Source organism: Macrosteles quadrilineatus, unplaced genomic scaffold (assembly GCF_028750875.1).
Source record: "Macrosteles quadrilineatus isolate MER2022 unplaced genomic scaffold, UCM_ALF_1.0 Scaffold_3__2_contigs__length_128488019, whole genome shotgun sequence".
In the NCBI taxonomy this organism is placed as follows: domain Eukaryota; kingdom Metazoa; phylum Arthropoda; class Insecta; order Hemiptera; family Cicadellidae; genus Macrosteles; species Macrosteles quadrilineatus.
In genome coordinates, this window is record NW_026542596.1 from 89,109,297 (window position 1) to 89,131,641 (window position 22,345).

Consider the following 22,345-nt stretch of genomic DNA (forward strand, 5'->3'; position numbering starts at 1 on the left):
TTAAAATTTTGTTTGTGCAAAATTGTAATTTTACTTTTTTATATTGTTTCGATAATGAATTCTGTCTCAAATTTATTGTATTGAAATCAGTGATTTTTTATTGTGAATGTTAAAATAATTTTCAAAAAATCAGTGATGGATCTTTTGTACTTTTAAAATAGTATAGGCTACAGCTTTTTAACATTAAAGTTTAAGTTGGTTATAAAAGTACAATATTTTTAATCGTTAAATACGGAGAGAACTTCACGCTTTCATTAATGAAAAAATTTTAATATGTACTGTTTACTTACGAAGATTAAAAATATTTACATCTACAATGGCTATAATGGCTTTTTAAACCAATTATAATAGATTTAGTATTTATTACATAGTATTAAAATCTATAAAAGTTATTTGGCAAAGTCACATTGTTGTCCAAGACATTCGTGTTTAAAAAAAGTGCTCAAACTTGATAAGTTAAAGATGCAAATTATCACGTCATTGCTAAATAGTCAAGTCTTTATACGATAATCAAAACATAGCCAAATAACTCTTTCAGACCACAAAGATTTCGTGGTTTGATTTCATTTTCAACCACCACCGTAACTTTAAGCCCCGAAACAAACGTAGAAATCAGGTACAACGTCTGCAAGCTGGAAACTTCCTGGAGTGGCCACAAGTGCCCGAACTTGCCGCAGCGGTGCGGGCGTTATTTAAGTCGAGAAACAAATACTTTTCGATCATAATGACGCGTTCTTTCATTATTCCGTGCATAGGGGTTTGAAGAGCCGGGAGGGGGGACTTTCACTTCTGCAGAAAATTTGTTCGCGCATTGAAGGTCGGAGCTGTGGGCAGTGACGGCCCTCCCCTCGCGCGCTGCGCCCCTTCTACCGCTGCCCAGTGCCAGTACAGTAGTAGTCGTGCTAGCAAAAACAAAAGACGCGAGCGATGCGGTGGTCGGGACATGTGAGTTGGACTTGGACTTATACTTGAGTGTCGCTACACGGGAACTTGTAAACTTGTACGTATTGTCGAGACTTCAACATCTACTACTACATCTACTTCTACGTCTACTCTACACCAACTTCCCAAGCACAGGTACGAATGTGTCAATTGTGTCACACATGTTTTGAATTTCCCTCCCGCGGTGGGCGGCGGATCTCATTGTTTAGAAAAATACGGTAAGTGGGCGCTCACATGGTGCGCGCGTCTGCGTCAGCCCTTCTCTCTCCCTCGGCGAAAAAAACCTTTTGTCTAATCGGATTCATTAACGGAGCGGGAGAATTATGCGTTCATTCCCGGCGGCCATATTTTTAAGAAACTCCCCTTCTTCTTAGACGGTTTGTGTCACTTGTGTGTGCGTCGCGGTCGCGCGAGTATGTGAGCCGATAACACCTTATCTGTAAGTTGTGCCACTTTTAAACTCTTTGTGTAGTTTTGTTTTGGTGGGTTTGAGTAGGTTTGTGAAGTTTTCAGTTAAACCAGTTAAAAGTGATTTGCAGGTAAAAGTTTGTTCAAGTTTGTTACGCTAGTATAATATCTCTGGTCAAAAAGTAGGGTGTAAATTTTCAGAAAGATCACTAGTTTTTACTTCACTGTGCAATAAACAATTCAATGATATATTAGTTAGAATGTCTTTTTAAGTTAAACAATCTTACGAAATCGTAGAAGCACTAATCAATTAACAGACACCATATTTTTTATATTTCAAAGCTTTAAAATAAAAATAAATACATCATCAGTTAAAAATAACTATAACTACAGTAAGTGTATACAGTAGTAAGTTTACTACAGTAGTTTTTACGTCCTTAAAGGTTATTTCGAACAATAAACATTGTTCTTGTTTGCTTTATAAATCTAGAATTAACTTTACGAATCACCGCTCTAAATATTAAGTTGCTAGGAAAGTAAATATAACTGCTAACTTTAGGGTTCTTTGAAAAGTAATCTAAACAAAATAATACAATAGGAAACTTGCTTAAACACATTTTTTACGAGCCGACCATAAAATATCCTTAATTTTAAAGTATTTCATTTTCCGAACTTATTTAATAATAAACATTTCAATGTAAATAAACAATAATTACCTAGTCAACCAAAGATTTTGATCAATTTTTTGTAATATTATAACCTAAACGATAAAACTGTCTCTTTACAACTCATTAAGACTTTGTCCAACACGTTATAATCAACTTTCGCAATAAATTACTAATCACTCACTACACCTATTACCATGTTACCTACTAAACACAGGTTTTTCCAACACATAACAGTAAGTAATGAGCACTTCACGCAAGTAATTTTAATTTATTCTTCCGCATAACATTACAACTCATTTAAATAACTCCTCAGTTAATGTCAGCTATTGCAATAATTGAACGTGAGTCGGCTGCTTGGTCATTAATCAATGTTGAGAGGGCTGTTTAAATGTAGTAATGTAGCTGTTTAGTGATGTAGTGATGTATGTATTGATGTAGATGTAGAGATGCGTCCGCCGTGCGGCCGACGCGACGGCGGTAAACTTTTGAAACTTTGCAAACGCGTAAACCACTCAGTGATGTACTAATTACTTGATTATAGATCGTTTGTGTTGAACATGTATTGAAAACAAAGATGTAGATATTCAGTTAACTTTCGATTAACTTAAAATATAGGTTAAGAAAAGCTATTTGTGTTAGTTATTGTTTAAAAGTGTTTAGTAAATAAGTAGTTGTATGGTTTACATTCTATGTATGTAAACTTTTCGTATTTAATATTTCATCATTACATTTTGTAATAGCACTTGATTAATGTTGGAATATTACTAACGAGTTATTTTAGAGTAAATTGTTGTTTTATCAAAAACGTATGCCAGACTGTAGTTTAATGTCTAAAAAGTTTTGTGTTGTATTGGTTTTGTATACTTTAAACTGTACAAATAATTTATGAAAGTCTTCGTTTTTGCTACTATAGTTTATAATGCATACGTTGAAAAATCAAAACTAAAATGTCCAATTATTTAGTTTTTATATATGTTTGGTGAAATTTAAAACCAGTTTAATATAGTTATGCAGGGTTATAAATAAATAGATGCTTTAACGACCCGGAGGAGATACGATACGAAAACAACAGCTGTAGTATATTTTCACTTCAATTGCAAAGATAAAAGCATTTTAAAAGTAAAAATAATTTATCAAACTATAATTTGAGTTTGGAGGTACAGTATAACCAAACTATGTGTAAATAGCACTCTTTAATTGGACTACAAAATAGTTACAACTTGTTTAGTAAGTCCTCACCAATAATTATATATAAGGGGATCAAAACTTTACCTATGATGGCTGTAGGTATAAAACTTCATCAAAACTAGACTTGAAAACCTAAGTAATTAATATTTACTTAAATGTAAATGGATTCACACCTCTTTTGAACAAGTAATATTTTTACATATTTTTTTGTACCATCGTCTAGTACAACATATACACATTGGTGTCACTTATTAAAATCCACTGAACATAACACCACAAAGGCTACAACTTTTTAATCCTAAAAATATGAGGGACGATTCCGATTAAAACATTTTAATGCAGATTTCAATACAGGTTTTGCAAATCCGAATGGTTTTGTTTTCTCGGAGCAATAATATCTGGGGATCGGAAATTATTAATTGCGCGTCTCTGGAAAACCGATAAGTGCTGCGGGTCTGAATACGATATTGGGGGAGACCACCCTCGTGTGTGAGTGTGTGTGAGTGTGTGAGAGAGTGTGTGTGTGTGCGGTTGCCTCACGTACCTTACTGATTTGCCTGGCCCTTATTGACTTAAATCATTGTCAAGGGTTCGCGGCTCGGTGCACCGACTCGTCAAACGTTTCACCTTATCTGTCAGCAAATCTAACAATTGGAATTCCAGATTTTGGTCGATTTAGCATCGTTTTAATGTGATTATTCTGATTATTATGCTAAAATATATATTACTTCAGTTGTTTTATTGTTGTTTGATGTGATTTTAAGTTGTGTAAATATTTAGGGTACATTGAAAATTAACGGTTGATTTAAATATTAAATTATATGGTGTCAATTATAGTTTGTAAAAACCCTATATGTTAAAGAATCAAGTTATGGTACTATATTTTATGTATTTGTTGAGCTAGATAAGAATTATTTTCATATTTCAAGCACAAATAATAGTGAGTAGCCACGATCCGATAATAATAAATTAAAATTCGTATATTATCAATACTACCATTCAATAAAAAATATCCAATCAACTAGGTCTACATCGTGCATAATCTCATCATTTCATTGAGTGTTCAAATGATGGAACTAAAATTATTTTTTTCAAACTATCGAATGACAATAAACCACTTAAATTTAATATTTAGTATATACCTTATTTAGATTTGTGAGTAGCTAGAATAGAATTTAACATGAACATCAGCAGTTTAATCAAATTTCAAAATGAAATCCATTCTAAAATGTATTTAATTTTTACCCGTTAAAAATAAGTTTGAAATGGTTTTCATCCGTTAATGATGAGTTTAAGTCAGCTATAGTTTTTAACTCTTAAAACGCTTAACATTTTAATCCAGTTACTTTTAGTTGTAAATAAATCTTTGCTTTTATTTTAGTTGTTTTTACAATACACTCGTTGCTGTAATTTTAGTTAACTAGTTTATATTGCTTGTGTTTCGGCGAAGAAATTCTTCCTTGAAGCAGTGTTCATTACACTTACTTCCATACTTTTCCATAATATTCAAACAAATGATACGTCATTTACACTTGGCTTGTAAATGACCTGATAAATCAAATGACCCGTGTTAAACGACCCTGATAAGAGAAAAGCTCGTACACTCAAACAATTAGACGCAAATTTCCTCCACCTCGTGATCTATTAGTGTAATTTATTGTTTTAGTCTAAACACTTTACCAACAACCTTGAGTTAGATGCAGTCTGTCCCAGAACGCACTTAATGAATCACTCTTCTTATCTGTTTGTGAAGTTTGGAAATATTGGCTGATCGATTTGTAAGTGGTATTGGTCATTACGATTGGTTAACAAACAAAGGGCTTGTGTATTTAAAATTGCATGTAAATAATGTCATGTACAGTTTTGTTTAAATTCCCTAAAAAGATTTTTGATTAAGTTTTTATAGGTCCCTTAAGTGCTTGAAATATTTCCGAACATACATTGTGAATTAGTAATTGAAATGCGACCCACTATGGTAAATAACACACGGGTTTCATTCTGTGAATGTTTGTTGAGATAGTTATTCTATATTAAAAAGTAATACAAACTTGCTCATGTAAATGTGAATGAAAATAGTAATTAATTTACACTGAATTAAAGGGTGGAAATGGGTTTACTTGCAATTCTAATTCGATTACTGTAATGCATAAATCGCACATTTGTTTATATTATAATTTTTATATTCATCTCACAAAATTCACAGATATACAAATGAAATTGTTATCTTATTTATAAATAATTTCAAAAATTTTTAAACGCCTTTATCCTATAACATCAGTGTTTTGAATAATTAAAAATATTGTTCGTATTAGGAAGAGAAAAGTGTCCATTTAAACTTAGTTACTATTTAAATCATTATACTGTAGCTTATAAACACCGAGCTAGTGAACACATTATTTACATAAATATTACTAAGCTTGACTTTACTTTCTTATCAGCTTTTAGCATAATTTAACAAACACATAACATAATACACATACATTATAGTAAATAAATATTACATACTGATATTTTAAGAATGTTATACATTTTACCTACACACAATAATAAAAACTGCACTTTTCGATTCTCCCACTACCGACCACTAAGTAACAAGAAACCGACTATAGCGTATATCGTTGCGTGTCGTGTGAGCGTGCGTGCGGGAGTATGTCTCGGTTGTTATCGTAATTTGCGAATAAAAACAAATGAGCTATTTAAATGTCAAATACAAGCATGCGAAGACGTCCATAAACATGTAACTGTCCCTGTGCGGTAGTCACATGGTCGACGACAGCCACAACATGCGACCTGTATGGTGTAAGGGAGTCAAGTATGGGGTTTATGGTAACTTTGTGGGGCTAGGAGGATTGCGTTGACGTGATTTCTTTTTATACCATTGATGTTTCAACTGATGGGAATTAAAGATACATTTGTAGTTTTGACTGAATGTACGATAAGTTTCAGCTTAAACTGTAGTGGTTTCATCACTTACCATTTATTTATTGTAATTTTACCTAAAAAGGTGCAACCAAACAATAAAAATATTGAAACTGCAAATATTCCCCAAAATAAAAAGTAGTTTGGATGGTAAATTTTAATTTATTGCTTCCAGGCTGAAAATATTATTGCACTTCGATATTGTACAGGATGTTAAGTAAACTTGACATTTCGTTTACTATAATATGCAAAGATGTTATCATAGATTGTTTATAAAAAACATTTTACTTTTTGAACATTTGACTGTGGATTATTACAGTAATTGTACAAACGTTAAGCTTATTTTCTAAAAAAAAATATTGATTATACCAAATATATTTTTAATTTATTGTGTGGTTGAGTTTAAGGGGGTTTATTTAAAAATGTCAGGAATCGAATTAATACACGAATAAGGGTTCTTTCGTTTATTGAAACGTGTAGAAATGTTTTATTACCAACAGGATAACATCTCTACATGAATAACGTAAGACTGCATTTCTTTTGCAATATTTTTAGTAAAGAATGTGATTTTTTTACTTGTTATTTGTAACATAATGAGTTCATATTATACGATACAAAGTTTTTTGTTTCGTTTAAAGGTATGCATGTTAAGATATTGAGTGCCTGTCAGTAGGTATGTTTTACAACAGTGCACAAGATACATATTTAACTCCTGTCAACAACTGTAGTATAACCTTACTGTGTTGTAAACAAGACCCTAGTCTTCATAACATAACATACACCAATACAACAAAGTATTTTTGACCAGGAAAATAGTCTATTATGTTCAGATTTATGCTGCTAAACCAATATAAAATTATTTAATTGGAGTACTTAACGGTGTCTTAAACAGGTATTGTAGTTTCTTTCTTTTGACCTTATGGGGTTAAAGTGTCATTTCAAATATCCAGTGCATAAAAATTTGTGGTGTTGTGGATCCGTCTACAGTTGAGTGATTTACTAAAGTAAATGCTCATAAATATTTTAATACTTCGTAATACACGCATCATATTGGTCTTAAGATCCTTCAGTATACACGAAAATACTATATACAACTCGCTGTCAAATTAACTTCCTTATTACAAACATAAAATACAATTATTTCGTTGCAAAAGCAAGTGTTTGATAATCTCTAAGCTAATACTTCGTTACAAATATTTTCTTAAGTACTTCGTTTCTAAATATTAGTCAATAACCTCATGCATTGAATGTAATATTAGGTATGCTAAAATACCCACAAATGGGCCACTGTCACATATTCACTAGCCTCACACAAAAATATACTAATTATATAGCATTCACCACATAATAACCTATAATCCGTAGGAAAAAAGAAAAAAAAAACCAACACAACTATCGCTGTTAAACCAGATCCTCAAATTGTCTTAAAGTCGGAATTCCAATCACTTGACCAAGGAGTTTGGGCAATGAAGACGCGAAGTGTGGAGTTGAGACTACGGTGGCTTAATTTTAACCGTCGTCGACTCCAAATTAAACCCCGACTGTAATCTCCAACCCTGCATGTCGCTCTGGTGGCGCTTACGGTTCTAACTCCGCGCCTTGATTGGGCATGTGGCACTTAAGTGCCGGGGTTAGTTTCCGGCTAAGTTTTGAATTGTGATTGAGAATGTTGTAAGTTAATGCAATATACTGAGAGGTTAGTATGTCCACCTGAGATATAGACGATGACAGATAATCAGGGGGAATTATAATGTTTTGATGTTCGATTCTGGATCAAGTTAAAAAAATCTTACGTAGGCTTTTGTGGTGTCACCTCGTTGTGAAATAAACTTCACCACCAGACGTTATATTATTGCACTTGGTGTGTTAGTAGCTTCCTCAGTGGCTAAGCTGTTTTTTTTTGTTTTTTTTTAAATATATAAACACATATACATGATAAAACATGTTAGCAGTGAATTTAATCTAACGTCACGGTTAATACAAAAATATATGCATGAAACACATCATGTAACATCATAAAACATTGGACTACACACAAGAAAACAGTTGTGGCGATTTGCAACTTGTTTTATTAAACCTACTTGTTGTTTGGATTTTTAATTTTTTTTTGTTGCCTACGTATTCGTGACTTGAAAACATTAAAACAACTCATTGCCTCAGAAGATTTTGATATAAAAACATGTGAACGGATCCATTCATGTAATATTAAATAATGCTACGATAAGTGATAGCTTATCAAACTGCGAAAACTAAATTCATCCAAGGATAATCATCACAATCACCATATGAATCACATTTGAAATAAACTACAACATTCTTTTCCGTAAAAATAAACAATTTTTAGCCTCCCTGTAGCAGCAAACCTAAATACTCGTTAAACTAATTCTATTTAAATAGGGAATAAATGTCATATTTTTAAGGAGACATTTTAGTGGAAAACCAATCATGCAAATGGAAATTTGCTTAGTCTGCAGGTTTGCTGTGGGGGGGGGTATATATTTAGCCATTATCAAAGTATTATTGATATGCTATTTGATGTTTTATGTAATGTAGAAGTTTGATCGAAAACACATACCCCACTAAACATAAGTACACACAAACATAAGTAGTAGTACTAAAATCAAGTTTGAAACTTCCAAATGACCTTATTACTTGATGACTTTTGCAATGACAAACATGGACGAATTTTATCGTTTTATGTAATGTAGTGTTGGGATGGATTGAAAGTTAAAGGTTCAAGCCAACAAAACTAACATATCTAAATTAAAAGTTTTACACGAAATTTATGTTGATATCACAACTAAATTGCGATCTTATTAGTGACTATGCGATATTACTTATATTAAAATCAATTATGCTGATTCTATTAACCACATGTATAATGAATTGTTGAATAATCGAACTAAAACATCCACAGTAAAAGCCCACAGATTAGTCAAAGTGTTTAATCGAACACTAACCTATTCACATGTCATTGAACAGTTTTGCCCACTCTAATCGCCCATTTGTCTTGAAGGTGTTGGTAGGGGTGGGGGTAGGGGGGAAGCAATATATCAGCTGATCGTCACTAGAAGCGACATCTATATTAGCAATGTTCGTCACCTTCTACACTAATAATTGATCGGTTCTGACCTTAAGCTTGAGAGACACAATTTTGCTAAGAAGCTTTCACATTTTGTGGTAAAGACGCTTAGTAAAACAAACACTTTAAGCTTTAGCGATTATGTCTTGTTTGGAAGGGATGATATGGGGCTTAACTAGCGATAAATGTGTTAACTGGTGTGCTCGGAGAATATTTGCTGTTTAGGTGTTCGGTTTTGTTTAAGTTTTATGGTAAATTGAACAAAATATGCATTTTAAGAGTCGAGCACTTTTATTTGCTATTAAATTCTATTAATTGTTTTTTATTTGCATTTGATGATTTTTTTGGTAAACAATTTATTGTTACAATTTTTTTAATGTCAAAATATATTAGTATTTTATTTTTAATTGTTTAAGATGACAAACCGTTTATATGTTCATTGGTAATAATATATTTACATATTTTATCGTATTATATTGTTGGGATCAAACAAAAAGCATAATTGTTAAATTCACCAATATCTGTCACGTAAAAAGGCAAAATTTCTATAGTATAATGAAAATATTTCTGAATCTTATTTAGAACATGATATCAAAACAATTATTTCTAATGATTATTTATAACAATTTCAATCAATTTTGTTTTATAACTAAGAGCAATATTCATATTTTTAAATCTTAAATATTATTTTATTAGTGCTGTATTATTATGTGTAAAAATACATAAAATAATTATATTTTCAACCCAAACGGAATTCGTTGTTTGGTTTTATTAGGAACATTTGAAAACACGTCAATCAGAAGGCGTACGTATGATATTTAGATTCTTATACGTAACATTGTTTGTAAAAAGAGTTTATTCATAAATAAAAGAGAACAAACTGTTCAGGCGCTAGTATGCAAAACTTAAGTTGTATCTGGATTGCGTCAGTTGGATTGAAGGCGTGGTCTAAGTTGAACAGCCTATAGCATCGACGATCTTTGCTTTTATTGCTTGTAAATATCTTGACCACTCTACGATCCATGATGTTGTATAATAGTTTAATTATTTGATAACTATAATAGCTTATTAACTAATTATTGCTGTGTTATACCTTTGACTCAAATAGACAATGGTTATAATTACACCCATTTGATTGGAATTAAAATGCCACCTCGGTGAAGTCATTTAAATTGATGTACTGCATGTAAAAAAGTATTTACTATATGGTCTTTCCGTGAAGGTGATCATTTTTTTATCATTTAGGTTAGGTTTGAGATAAAGTTTCATTACAACTTTCTAACACTAATTTACCAAACTCAGCGTAGAACCTTTGTAGAACTCACTAATAATTGACAATGCATACGTAAGATATGTATTGCAAATGTAGACAGTTTCTTGGTCTGCAACGCTGGTTATTCTTACCAAACTGTAATGTAAAAGCGAATTATTTCCTTTGCTGCATATTTTTTTATAGTTTAGAAGAAAAGTTCACTTAGGCCTACTTGTTTGTATTTTAAATTTTTTTCATTAAAATAAAATTTGAAAAAAACACAATATTTACCACCTCAACTAAACTAAAGGTCCTATTTGTAAAGTGATGTTTTTGATAAATATTGTTTTTGGAGGAGGGGCAGTGAATAAAAAAATCTAATCGACGAAACTGTACAAACTATTTAATTGGTCCAGGTAACGAAATTTAATTAGACTATGATTATTCATATTTACTAGCAATTCAGAAGGATAAAGTGTAAAATAACTATTAAGTGTGTTTTGGAATATTTTTTAATTTGTACTTTGGACACAAAAAAGTTGTATGTTGTATATCACGGCGTCCCTAATGATGAAGTGTTTTTATGTTTTAGGATAACATACTTTAGGTTTATATCATAAACCCGTTGGCATAGATATTCCAAACCGTAATTTTATTTACTTATGAATAAGATTTTGGTAGTTTTCGATTAACATGACCAAGATCTTCTTATTGGAGTGTGTATAGTTCTATAAACAATTTAAAATGTTTCACTAGTTTCACACCAGTGTGTAACAAAATTAATGAAGAACCTCATTGAATTTGTAGTTAATTAATTATATAATATATAATATTATTTATTTTTGATTATTCCTTTAATAATTGTAATGTTTAAAAATTAATTACATGAATATGATATAATGGTTGGAACAAGTTAAAAATTAATCGTGAATTCATAAATGGTCCCAAGATTATAATATTTTATTTAATCAAATATAGTGTATACCAATTGAATTCTACACACTTCAACCAACACCTTTTCCCCATTCTGCAACGTACAAAACCTAACCTATCCATTTGCTACAATATCGTCTGATATCGACATCTACCAATACTAGCACGATACACAGTGTGCTTTAGTATGTCTCCTCCCACATATGTTACCCCCCTACCCCCCTGTTATCAGGGCTGCTGAGGTGGTGTGTGGAGCCGCTGATATGACACCAGTCGCCTCAGCACCGTGCTGCGCCGTCGCGGAGGGCGGAGCCTACCATGCCCCTCCCCCCGGTTTTTACACGTTTGTTTTTGCCTAATTGGTTAACACTCGTCGTGTTTTACGGTATTTCTTGTATTTTTACGCGTGCGATGGATTCCACTCCCTTTTGATTTCGACCGGTCGACCGCTTCGCTGTGAACTCATAATTTCCACATAATACGGCTTATCAAATTACTCCGGGTTCGAGTGTGTAAAAGAATAATTATGTGCGCTTCGTTGGCTTTGTCGTTATTACAAGGTTGTTAGGTGAACTTAATTATATCGTGGGTGAAAAAGTTTATATATTTGTTAGCTAATGTTTGCTTTTTGTTGAACTCTAAAAGAGTAATGTTTGGCCGAAAGGGGTCTGCAATTATTTAAAAGTTAAATATAATTAAGCAATTTTAATATTTACCTCGGTTTACTGGGTATATAAATTAGTTCTCTACTCAGAGTGTGAGGAAGTGAGTTGGTCTAGTGCCTTTGGACTTTGGGCCAACTATACTTCTAAGGCGAATTATAAAGCTCTCTCCACAATAATCATTAGACACATTTTTCATTGGTTTGGTGACGGTTGACTGATCATACATTTGAATACAGCATATCCAGAATGTAGAAACCTCAATAACAACACGCATTAAACTTTAAATTGAAATATGTGATTTAGAATCGTGTAATATTATAAAGAAAATAAGTCAACTCTCCCGAAATTAGTAGACTGTTTGAATTACCAAAAATTGAAGTTACTTAGTTTTTTGTCATTACCAATTCTGAACTCAGTCCTACAATAGTAGTTTTCGTTACTAGTCCCTAAAGTAGGCCTTTTTGGTACGATATCGTGTTTAACTGGTTTAACGATGGAAATTCGATTGAGTCACAAAAAAATCATTTTAGGACGAGTTGCGAACAATATTTTTCATTACATTATAATATATTATAGCAGAAAATACAAAATATAGCCAAATAAAAACCGTGTGATTAAAATGGAACGTTTACTTTGCCAAACAAATCGTTGTGGAAGCATTTTTAAGGATCGGAACAGCTGATTTGTTTTTGAGATAAGCTTTGACATAACCATATGATTCGAGTCCGTAAAATTGTACGGACTAGTCCGCAAAAAGCTATCTTTAGGGACTCAAAACGATCCGTAAGACAGCTGTTTTTGAGACAGTGTAATGAAAAATGATTTAATTGTTGTATCCAAATCGACAGACATCCGTGGGTACACAAACTCACTTTTACTCTTCCTAGTTCATAGCCTCAAACGCAAACGTGTTAGTTGATTAATCTTAAGCAACTGGCATCAAACATGTTTACACATGAATACATTGTTAATCAAATATAGAGATGGGTCGTTAAAAGCTGAACCGCCATAAGTTAGGACAAACTTCCCACATAGCTGTTAGTGATTGTGGATGAATGTTCGGAGTTGGGGAAGTAGCCACTTTCAAACACATACTTGGCTTGTAAAGACTAATTCGTCTAACTTACAACCCCTTCATACTCGTTAGTACTTTACAAAATGAGTTTGTATACTTGTTTTGTGTTTACTATTACTCTTTCTTATACGTATACTACCTTAATAGAAGTCAAGTATACATTACAGGTAGTTTACTGAGGGCATTTCGTCTAAGACACCTGGGTTCAAATCCCCCAAATCAACAACAAAGCTACTGAGTTTTAATGGAAATGCGGCTGTTTGGAGCCCATATGAAGCTTTTTGTCCAACTGTCTATAGAAAATAAATAATTATTGAAATTAGGGACGTCCTTCAACTTAAAAACCCCGAATATGTAAATTACGTCCATTATTTGTACTCCAAAGTTATACGACTGTACCATAACATAATTTGTGAGTAAAAATTAAATACACAATTTACATTTTTTTGTCTTGGTTCTTACCCAACCTACCCACCTAACATTACCCAGTCCAACCTAATCTAACCTAACCCAACCTAACCCTAAAGAGGATTTGTCAATAGTTAAAACATTTAAACCTGAAAACACGGTATATCTAATTTTATAACGAAAAAGGTCCCCAAAATATAACACATATCATTTGAGCTCACATATATCTCATATTATAGCTCCATTTACACTAAAATCTCAAAAAGGTATAAATTATTTTAATATTTTCTGCAATAAACGAATTTAAAAGGTAGCGTTTGCGAGCAGAGTAAACAAAACCATTGTTCAAGCCGTTGAATATCAATCTTGAACAAATCAACTTTGTATTTCTGGAAAAGGAATCACTTCCAATACTCGATTGTGTGTTAAAGGGTTCTTGTAGAACCTAATTAACACGCCTCACCATGTATCAGGCCTCAACAATGGGAGCGACAAAGACAGAAACACACACTCGCTCTCTCTCACTCCTATTGGGTCTTTCTTGTGATGCTTGCGTTAAGTGTGTGTCATATAATTGAATTAGCTGACGAACAAGCAAATATTATAGGTGTGGTTGAAGGTTTGTATGTACGGGAATTCAGTCAATGCAGTAAATCATTGAAAGATTAGGTTTTCTAATACGAAATGTTTTGTAGAATTGGCACTACAGAATTGGTTGATATTTTCTAGTGCTTGGGTACACCGTATTACTTGAATCTGGCTGAAAGCCAAGTATGTTCGCTTCTACAAAAATACTTATTAAAAAAAATACGTCAATGGTATCTAAAGCTCTAAAGATATAATATTTATATCTAAAGATGGTCAAATTCTTGTTCGTTGTGTATTTTTCTTTGATTCTATATAGTAAGCTAAATTAGTATTGTTCTACCAGGTGTTTAAGATATAGAGAAAAAAAATAGTAAAACATTGTAAAAATAGTAATCTGCAAGTATTTAATCGATTAAGCTCTATTTTTTATATTTTCCCTTTGAAATTACAATATATTTTTTTAAGAGTTTGTGTATTTTAGTCTATTGCCTATCTTATTGGTTGGGTATTCTCAAAGTTACATTTTCAATATCCAAGTATATTTATTAAAGAAATTACAACAGCTTGGCCTCGCCAAGTTAAAAAAACTTGTTCAAGTGCATGTTCAATTGATTGTTTAAAAAACTAGGTTCAATTAATGCATAACAGTTTAAAAAAATAAATCTTTAAATTTTTTCTTCTGTTTTAAAACAAAATAACCTAAATCTACTATTCCTTAAGCGAGTAACAATTACTCAATCTCAACCTAGTAGAATGCGATGTCAACCATGTACTTGGCATCTTAATCTTTGATGGAAGAAGGACGGGTTCGGTCCCAGTTTATCCACAAAAATTTTCCTGAGATTTGGACCCTTAAAATCGTGTGTGATTCTTCCATGGAAAATATCATTAGCGTAAATACTAGTAAAATGAAACTAAAATAAATCCTACGACTTCCTTATTGGTAGTTTCTTTAACTCTTCTTCAAGCCCACGGTTGATAAGAAGGCAAATAAGTACGAGTACTTTGTAGTGTTTTAAATACATTAGGATTTTAAAATGTTTTCAAAGTGAACCACAAACTCTTGAGTCTGTTACTTTCCAATTGAAACCCCCTAAATACTTTAGCAAATCGCAAATGGGTCTAAAATGTTATCTTCCAATGCCCTTAATAGTTTAGACACCTTATACCTACACTAACCCTTTACACAACCTAGTTATCTAACTATTTCAAACTATTTGACATATTTGATCAAAGAGCACGTAGAATATTCCAGCGACGGCGAGCCGTTCTGTATTATGAAGGAGTTGGCCGACTGCTACCTGTAATTTGGCAATCAATAAATGCATAAATAAAAGGTAATAGCGGCACACATGTCAGGCGATCCAAGGCAAGTAGTTCTCACGAAGGTGCGTTAATAAACCAACCCTCCCTGGCACACCCTGCGCTGCAAACAGACAAATTATAGGGTTAAATTAACCGATACGCTTGTTTTATACGTTATTATTGGTTTGTCTCCAAAATACCTGTTGTCAGGGGTGATTACGTGGTGTAAGGAAGCTATTTGTCAGTGTAGTGTGTATTTAACAATAGTTGTGTTTCTAGTTTAGCATTAGAGTAGTATTTTTTTCACACACTATGATGTTTTGAGCTGTTTTACATATATTAATTGGTGGCTGAAAGCTACGTTTTGCTGGCCATGCCAGCTGTCATCGTCATTTGGGTACCGAGCAGGTTTTTACATCCCTAGGGCCGCAAAATCAGCTGCCCGCTTACTTTCTTAAAACATGAATGCATATTTAATACACAATCAGTATCCATAGCATTGCAATAGAATTGTTTTATTGTCACCGCTGCCTAGCAACTATTTATTATTATTTTTGCTGATTCCTCAAATTATTTCTTAGTTGTATTTGTGTTGACTATCAGTGTGCATTATTATTGTGGTGAATAGTGGTAATAGGGTATAGTGTGGTGAAAAATAGCATTCGTACCACGGACCGAAATGGTTTTGCAGCTTTTTAGTTCTCGACTTCTTCACGAACTTAAATACCATCTCAAGTCGGCAAAACCTCATTTTCGGCTCTAGGTACGAAATATACTATTAAGCGTTTTGATGAATGCGGTGACAGATGTATTACTGTCAGCTGTTTCTTTAGTCGAGATTTTTTACCGAGCTATTGATTAAGGATAATAATTGTGTTTATTTTCGAAAACATAAAACACCTTTAGACTTTTTCAGGATCGAACTAACATCCTTCTGGTTGGTATGCGCAACCGTCGTAGATTATCCTAGTTTTGCGTTGTGTGTGTACGGTACTTGCATTGTAAGTTTCATTGTTGTTATAGCGTTTAGTTCAGATTTGAGAAAGGTATAGTGTTGATTGCATAGTTAAATTTTAGTTTGGTTAGAGCATAACTAATCATTCTCTAATATAGATACAATTATTCTACGAACGTCTTTTTATCGTTACCACTTGAGAAGATAGTTGGATTATTACTATCGACATATTATGATGGATTACTCACATAAAAGCATTGTGAGTTCGTCCCTCATTTATGTAGTTTCATAAGATTTATGTTTTACTTTTTCTCCTTTTCATTTCCTAAGAGTAATTATTACGTACACGGTTTAACAGTTTTGAAACCTTTTACTTGCATAGCTTATTCAGTCTATTTTTTTTTTGTAATCATCGTAATTTTATCATCATCATTTCGTAGTAGACCCTACATTGACCCTACTATGGTAAAACATCCCACGATTCAATAAGACTATTTATAATTTAGCATCGAGGAAATATATTGTCTTAAAAACATTTCAAGTAAATGCATTAACAATCGCTTTGCTATTTCGAGGATACAAAGATTTATCATTATGTCACCACACAAACGATAACACATATTGTTATGGTTGTAAGTCACAATTTGGTACATATTTGAAGTTTTTAAATTCAAATAGTAAATGAGAGGCTAGCAAAGCTAGGGAGGAGAATGTCGAGAGAAGGCAGGGATGGTTGGGGGGGGATCAGGGGGGGGGTTGTAAGGTGACCACAGCTAAGTAATACCGCATGTATTAAGGTATGTATAAGTAAGGTTCCTAAGTGATACAGATGGCAACAGAGGCGGATGTGCTTGGTCTCCAGACTTAAGTGTGTTTAGCTAAAAGGTGTCTTTGGAGATACTGAGATTACTTTCGTAATTGTACATAGTTTGGTATATTTCACAATTTATGTAACTTCCTTTGAAACTTAATTATACAATATAAATATTTTTCGTCGTGAAAGGTGCTTTATTATGTTTAGCTTCGTATGCCTGAAGTCATTGGTAGCACAGCGGTGTCTTAGGCTGATTCCAGGAATTGTTGTTTCAAAAATGGTCGCAAAGTTTAATCACTGGTCACCACCAGCATACATCGTAAAGATCCTATATTTTACTATCACAGTTAGATTCTAATGAATAGAAGTTGAGGTTAGTTTAATTACTGGTTTGCGGCTTCACCACATGTATACTAGTTCAAAACTGAATATCTCCACCTAAGTCCCAATCGAGTGATTATTTGGATAACGTGAAACGTAATTTGAAAGTTTATACGTTCCAAATATACGTTCTAGAACTAAAGAATATACTCTATGAAAGGGTCCGAATTTCTAAACGAAACTAAGGTAACTTAAGATTTCAACTTGAAAATTGATTCAGTGGGAAATTGGTCCAATGGGCTGAACTTTCCACCATGGGGCTGATCACAGATCTCTCTCTATATTTTACCATAGACTAACCAACACAATTATACTTCCCATTCCATTGTAAAATTTGAAAAGATTTGTTTAGTTCATGCTGGTAACACTGGTCACTAGTGTGTACGAAACTTTGTTTATTCTATTTTAGGGTTATTTTTATGAGTAGTGCTTTACTTTTTGGTTATATAACCAGTGGTCCGAATTTTGTTTATGATTAGATAGTTTTATTTGGTTATGAGGTTTTAAATTACTGAAATAAGAAGGAACAAATTGTAAACAAAACACGACCTCTACAGTACACACGGACAGAACTTAACAATACAATTTTCTTCAGCTGATCCATAAGGAAGATAAATCTACTAAGGGAGTATTTTATCCACGGTATTACCTATAGGTCTGATCTAGGACTTGATATTTAACCTTCAAACAGCCCTAAGGAAGAAGCATACACACGTCACACTGTCGCAGGTTATAACAATACCTTAATTGTCAGCACTAATTCAAAATTACCCTAAATCTCCCACAAATTATCCATTTTCCAGATTCGTTCCTCCACCACAGTGTTTCAGTGACATTATTCGACCCCAAACAAAGAAGCTGGGTACTTCACCTCTACTTGCAGTGTTTGACCTTTTAAATGCATGTTTAGAAATTTTCCGCGCCACACGGACTCGATTGTTCACCGGAAGCCGCGTTTGGCGCGGGGGCGGGAAAAACAGAGAGAAGAAGAGGAAGGCTGTTGCCAGTGGTGCCTAAATATAGCGTACAATTAGCACTATTGGATGTGTCGAATCGGTGATGTCGTCGGAACGGGTACAAGGAGACCCCCACCAGTAGTGGAGAGATATCCTGAATGTGGGATGTTTGCGTTGAAATGGGATTGTAGGAGTGTGGGTGACTTGGCGTACAAAGTTAAAGTTTTTAAGTTGTCTATAAGGAAAATCGTTTGAATTTTCCCATTGCTAAAGGTTTTTAACTACACTACGTTCAGGACGTTTGGTAATACTTCCTGTTTTTAAGTTATTCTAAATCCTAACCTTACAATTAACTAACCCTGATTAATTTTTATTAGAGCCGCCCCTTGAAGTAGTGTAAATAAAAGCACTTGTGATAGGAAAAGTGCAAATATTTCACGTTAAACTTTAAATAAGTATACTTCGCAGTAATGAACTTTAAAAACACATTTGAAGTTACTTAGCTTAAATTTTACAATGAAACGTGTAATAATATGTATGTGTGCTTTAGTTTGAGATCAAATTCGATATAAAAACTGAAACACACCGTGTATTTACCTAAGGGAATTGTGTTTCTTAGTTAATCTAACATGTGTATTACATACATCCCACCTAAATGTAGGGAAAAGAGAAATTTCAACCTGGATTTTTTCCATTTCTCCGTTTGTTGAACAAATTAAACCTGGACGAGTAGTGCTTTTTAATATAAAATTATATTTACAGTTTTGTTAGTCTAGATGTGAAAAATACTATTAACGTCTGTTCCAAGACATTTCTCTATAAGCAAGAAAATGTTGTTTTAGGTTTACAGTTATGTTCGTTTCACACAATATTATATACACATTATTTTGCAATTTCACACCCTAGATATGATTCCGATCTAATAACTGCGGTAAATGATGTTATTAAACTTCAAATTTCTATCTGATTGGCTATAAAACGTGCACTGTTTGTGATCATGGAGGTCTGTGCCCTCACTCTCAACTCGGTAAAATACCCCCAACGCAGCAAACCTGCAGACTAAGCGAATTTCCATTTGCCTGAATTGATATACAATTAAATCTATTTAAATAATATTAGGTTAAACGAGTACCTGGGTTTGCTGCTGCAGTGAGGCTAATAAAGAGTGTTTTTTTTATATATATAGCTTAGTATACAAAAAATAAATTTGCCAAGTTTGATAAAAATATATCCATAAACAAGCAGACTACAACATTTTACAATATTCTCCATAAGAATTAAGTAGGAATTTTAAATTTAAAATTTGTTTAATTTCCTCCGTAACCAATAACCGTACATAAGCACTTCAATATACTAAATTATTTTTCTTTTTCTGCTTTTTAAAATGGTCTACAGAGCAATAGGGACATGGTTAAAAATTAGAAAACCCCATTTTTACCCCATAAACCTTCCGTAAAACCTCGTTCCCATGGTCCGATCATGCTGATTCGCGAAATCGTTCAAGTTTATCCTACCTTACACCTTCAAACCAAATTTCATCAAAATCTAACAAAAATTTCGCGTTTACAGACATATATATAGTGTAAAAATTTTAACTAATAGTGCTTTTGGCCTCTGGGAACATCAAAATGAAAATTAAATCGGTCCCGGGCTCAAGTCTTACCATGAGACCTACGGTAATAGCTACTTCCCTATAGGGGAATTCGCTAAAAAGGGTAGGGTTAGCTAATTAATTAAAATGTTTAAATATAGCATTTGAGGTAAAGTAGCTAAAAGTAATCAAATAAAACAGTGATGTGTCAGAACATCCTAATTTTATCATAATAAAAATATCCGAGCCTAAGATGGAGGTTTGATTTCAATATGCTTCACCAGCATATACGGTAAGTTTCTCGGTTCTGTATAAATTGGTGAAATCAATGTAACGGGTACAAGGTTTACATGCCCTTGGTCCTGTCTATAACATAGTTGAGCTGAGTCGTAGTTAAAAGTACAAGGATTACATGTAAATGCATCAATTCAAGGTTAGGTTGATCATAATAACTTACGTAGATCAATACACTTAGAAAATACTTAATTTGTAGCAAAGCGATATAAAGATACGAATTAATAATTTTAAAAAGCAAAAACTAAAATTAATAAATATCTAGGTAGTGGTGTTTTTAAAGTTGGTGTTTGTATATCGATTGTTACAACCCTACAACAACCATATATAAATTATACATTTATTTGTTATTCAATTAATTATGAAATAAATGATCCATGTCCCTTGGTAAGGCTATATCTTTTCTTGCTATTCTGTAACAATTCTTAATAGGTTGTTTCACACTTTCATACTTACTTACTTATATAACACTTTATCGATTATTACTACGCTACATTATCGGGTTATTAAGAGGGTTCCCTACCCCCATTGAAAAACGTCAGAAAACCGCTTCGCGCGGTATCATATAGCGATTCTAGTTTTGACATTTAAATTGTGAACCAAACACCATTGTGTACATAAAGAGTGGTTCTACTAAGTTTGCTTTTTAAAAAATGTCTATGCTTACGCAATCAAGGGCAACGACTTGTCAAAGTTAGTGAACTTTAACTGTAAAGTTCACTAACTTTGACAAGTCGTTGCCCTTGATTGCGTAAGCATAGACATTTTTTAAAAAGCAAACTTAGTAGAACCACTCTTTATGTACAAAATGGTGTTTGGTTCACAATTTAAATGTCAAAACTAGAATCGCTATATGATACCGCGCGAAGCGGTTTTCTGACGTTTTTCAATGGGGGTAGGGAACCCTCTTAAGTTTGAATACATTTTTCAAAACCTGTTGTAATTTTAAAGGATGTATTTTGTTAATAGTGTCTTGAATGTCAGTACAAGTTTGACATTTTAATGACAGAATTCCCATGTTATTTCGAGAGAGGTTCAATCAAAGTGTTTTATCCTACAAAGAATTATTGTTAATTTTTATTTACAATAGTAAATGCATGGAAAAAGATAATAACCCTTACAATCATCAGCTATTTTCTTCCAAAACTGGAAACGAAACACAACTTTACTCTAGGCAAAAGGATTTAAAATGTATTCTTACTTTTCAACATTTAAAACCTAGATGAATACAAAATGTTAATATTGTTCTATGTTCCACAAAAAGAAACTAATGTACAACCCGTTAAAATATTTTTGTTCTATGTTCCAAAAGAACTAGACCCCTTAAAAATATGTAACCAAGAACCTACAACCTCTAAGCACCGATTAATCTACGTGAATCTTATCCTAAATCTTTTAGTTTGAACTATAAACTTACCTCTGTTCCAAAAACTCGAAATATACTGTAGTTAAATATCTCACAGAAGGTAAAAAACAAAGTGACGAAGCACCTGTGTCTAGTAGAGTGATGGTTACGTCATATATTTAATGTTCGCATGGGAGCTTTATTATAATGAAGTGAAACTTGGCGCGTTTTCGTCCCAGCGGAACACTTCTTTGGGTTTATCGTCTTCTTTCTCTTACTTTGTCCCTCCTCCTTACCCGGATTATCAATCTTGCTCGGTAAAATGTGTTGCAGATTTCGGTTGGTTGAGAAGCAGTTTTAAAATCCGACTTATTTTGTTTGGTAAAAATGGGACAGGTTTGAAATATGTGTGTTTTTTTTTACATCAATATTTCACTTTTTTTGCTAGTTCGGTGAGAGGAACGTTCTGTATTCTTTCAGCGTAAATTTGAAAACGTGTGAAAATGTCATAAAGATTGTCTAAAAGTTTACAACTATGTAAAAGTGTTATTAATCACTTAAATTCATATTTGAAAT

The 22,345-nt window shown here is 32.9% G+C and overlaps 1 protein-coding gene across 1 annotated transcript in view; it reads left to right on the top strand.

The window, feature by feature from the left end:
- Window positions 1–841: 841 nt before the first annotated feature.
- Window positions 842–22,345, top strand: part of LOC128990027 (protein jim lovell-like) — a 68,901-nt gene continuing 47,397 nt past the window's right edge. The window contains exon 1 of the mRNA XM_054412239.1: window positions 842–1,077. The gene's annotated coding sequence lies outside the window, so the exon portion shown is untranslated. The remainder of the gene's footprint in view (window positions 1,078–22,345) is intronic.